Source organism: Pollicipes pollicipes, unplaced genomic scaffold (genome assembly GCF_011947565.3).
Source record: "Pollicipes pollicipes isolate AB1234 unplaced genomic scaffold, Ppol_2.1 Scaffold_4740;HRSCAF=5597_pilon_pilon_pilon, whole genome shotgun sequence".
NCBI lineage: Eukaryota > Metazoa > Arthropoda > Thecostraca > Pollicipedomorpha > Pollicipedidae > Pollicipes > Pollicipes pollicipes.
This window is the reverse complement of record NW_023596545.1, coordinates 18,571,265-18,574,736: the sequence shown is the minus strand read 5'-3', so window position 1 is coordinate 18,574,736 and position 3,472 is coordinate 18,571,265. Positions and strand designations below refer to the sequence as shown.

At 49.1% G+C, this 3,472-nt stretch overlaps 1 long non-coding RNA gene across 1 annotated transcript; it reads right to left on the bottom strand.

Annotated features, from left to right (window-relative positions):
- Window positions 1–1,395: 1,395 nt before the first annotated feature.
- On the bottom strand, window positions 1,396–2,562 carry LOC119099402 (uncharacterized). The gene is made up of 2 exons (XR_005094360.1): window positions 2,429–2,562; window positions 1,396–1,956 (listed from the first exon to the last, which is right to left on the bottom strand). It is a non-coding gene; the product is annotated as an uncharacterized LOC119099402 (long non-coding RNA).
- Window positions 2,563–3,472: the final 910 nt, after the last annotated feature.

Genomic DNA, 3,472 nt, shown 5'->3' with positions numbered 1-3,472 from the left:
TTTGCTAAGCGCTTCCGTATTTATAGTCCTAATTGGGTCATTAAGGAATACATCAAGCACGCTTGCCACAAAAGGAATGCCGCAAGCGATCCGGCGGGATTAATTATGATCCAATGAGTGGTGACACGACATACCTGCATATCTTGGAGTATTTGCTGGTGTCCAGAAACCGGCACGCTGGCAGTTGGTACACACATCATGTCTGCATACGATATCGCGCGGCGCAAGATGTGCCATTGAATGACATTTTGTGGGCACGCCCTGTCTCACGCGACTGAGAACGCAGCTTTAAGTCATGTCTGAGTCGCATGCAAGCTGTCCAAACTTGGCCGGAGAGGGGAAGGGACAGATGCATATTTTGGCAGTGGAATTCTTATCCAAGTCAGAATAGGTCATTAAATATAATTCGCTACCACACAGTGTTCTAGAATTATCTAGGATGACTTCGGGGCTGTGGATCGTTGCCATAAGGCAATGCAAGAGGTGTGCTGATTATGTGTAAAGTGTCTTCATATTTTGTGTTGCACGTTGAAACATTACATATTTTATACGTTGTGTTACAAGTTGAAATTTCTGGAAAAGTTGTGTTTGTTTAGTTTTGTCACTCTTATTGAAATAACGAAGAAACCTAATGCGCTATATTTTGAATATCACGCTGCAAAAAATAGCCAAACTGGAGCATTACTCATTTCTCACAATTTGGTCAATCATACTTGCTAGACCAAAAGGAAAGCTTCAAATATGTACGCGCAAAACCTCACGCATTTCTCGGTGAAATCGCAGGCATCGCATCTCGGTGTGATGATCACTCAGTAAATGACAGAGTTATGCATATTTGAGTCTGGCAGTATTTGAAACCTTGCTTCCATTCAATATTACTGGTAACTTTTGTCTTACATTTGAATTCGCGCCAAAAAGTAGTGTCAGCATACTTTTCCACAGGTGTTGCGAGGTTACCCAATGTTTTCAAAGTCGGTAAGGATCGGAAGTGGTATAAAGGCACAAACAGGGGGGGGGGGGGGGGTGTAAAGGTGCAAGGTCGATCCGCAATGGACCCAGTTTACAGCCACATTGCAGCTGAATTTAGTTTGGCCGTTGTTGTGTTTGTTTGGTGATGTTCTGAGAACAGTCCGGTTTGAGTTCTCGGAGATCGCACTAGGTGGTGGTGTTCGGTATTCTTGACGGATCCCTTGATTGGCCTGGGTGTTGTAAATGATGTTATTTGGCTTATGAAAGAGCAGACGCTGAAGACTCTTTGTGACAGCAACGTGAGCTGATCAGTGCTTTTATGAGAACCGTGGCCACTCTGTATGGATAAAAGGCCAACCAGCATCAGGCAAAGCTTGGTTTGCCGTTACTGCAGCTACATTCTGAATTTCCCTCCAATGAGAAATACATTGTAACATTATAATATTGTCGTTCATCAGCACTTAATACAACGCGGCTTTCGGGTACAATCACTGAATTAAGTGGACGTTAATAGCAATGATCATCAGAAATACCATAACTATCGGTAGTACGAGGTAACTATCAGTACTACAAGATAATTATCAGTGTCACAAAACAACTATCGATAGTACAAAAAGCAAGGCTAACTACGCGAAGCAATGGGGTTTTTGACACAATGGCGTTACATGACGGACGCTAAACAGAGACAGGGAACAACACTTCAGAGCCCCACTGCAACGCCACATGAATGCTGACGCACCGTCGAGCTATTCATGCTTCTGATTCACAGTTGAGTTATGCCCAGTGCGTCACCTGCCCACGCCACAAACCGCATGAGTTCCGGTACATCCCCTCTGCTGAGGCCACCACTTATCCACAGCCAGCGAGCCGACAGCAGTGTCTGCCGCAGGGGCGGGTACACGATGGGCAGAAGTTGGGGAAGATGGTCTCCGGCTGATTACGCCCTCCGCGGACCAGCGGCGCCAGAGACGGACCGCTTCGCCATCCCTGTGACGTCATGGTGACATCAGTATCGCTGCACATTACGCACCTGGTCTGGGCGCAAGGTGTTAATCCGCCACTGTTGCACATGAAGGATGGTCGGCACCAGGGCTGTAGTTCCACAACATTGAAAGCGTGTTAGGCGAATCATTAGGGGAAGTGGCTAAACCTACCGTTCAAATACAGGAGATGGCCGGCTTCTCTTTGGATTTGGCCTACTTATTTTCCAAGTTGTAGGGGAATTCAGTCCCCAACACTGCCATTCTGAAAAACTACACATCTTCTCCTCCCCCCCCCCCCCCTCCCTCCTGCAGACTAGACACCACCAAAAGAGCTTCTGTGCGGGAAACGAAGCTGAATGGCGTCGGTCCTCCAGGTTCAGGAAGGTTACCATCTAGCTTTTCCGCTGAGTAACATTTTGCTGCTTCGTCCGTGATACAAGTGTCGATAACAACGCCAAAACCAAACAGTATCTCACCTCTCCAGCCTGGATGCACAAGAACGTGACCACGAGTGCCACGAATGCCTTCATCGCTGTCTCGGCGAAATCCTAGCTCTGCAGCCGTTCCCCCGCCTCCTCAGCAGTGTCACCGCCTACGACTGAGACCGCTACGCCCGCGCCCCCACCCTCTGCAGGCGGATGTTTTGCATTGGAGCAACCCCACACAGGCCGTGGGCCTTTCCAGCCCGCCCGGCGGGGCTGTGAGCTGAGTCCTGACGTCACCGCTTTATGAGTCTGCAGACAGGCCACCGACGAACAAAACAATGGAATGATCCGGTTGGGCAGAGGCGGATCCAGCGGTCAGTTTCGGGACAAACTAAATTCTAGCAGCCTCCTCACATCCAGAGGATATTTTCAGGGCCCTTCATTGGGCTTCCTAGCTGGTAACGCGGGGGGCAGATAAGGCTAATCCTGCAGCTGTGAGCTTGTGGATGGAGTCAAGCCTGGTGACAGGAAGGCGGGGAAAGGAGGGGGGGGGGGGGGGGGGGAGACGGAGGAGTCAGCGCTTTTAGTATATGAAACTTTCTGGGAGATAAGCAAATGTCCTAGTTGACATACAGATATGCACGCAGTTTTCTGTTCCTTTCTCCTGGTGCTAGAGTCTTTCGATTCGACTGATACCTAAATGCAATTCACTTAACATACAACGGAAGAACCCTGCGTCAGTCTGGCCCTCAGTACCGAACGAGGGGGACACCTTGTTCCAGCCATGGGCCTGTTAAGCCGACCTGTAGTCTGTGCCAATAAGTAAACCACTGAGGCAGTAAGTGATCTTGTTGCGTCAGTAAGGGTTTCTGCGTCAATCAGCGGACAACTACCCGTTTTAGAAGACATTCCACGCTACGTAGGGAACCAATGTATCGTGTATCTCTGTAGGGGCCTCCAGATCGACTAAGGGACCCCGCTCCCGTGTCGCCAGAATGACAGCTGGTAGACACCCCAGGTTAGGACGGAATCACCTTCAGCCCTTGACCGGTATGGATAATATGCTATGGTAACCCTCTGCTGGGAAAAAATAAA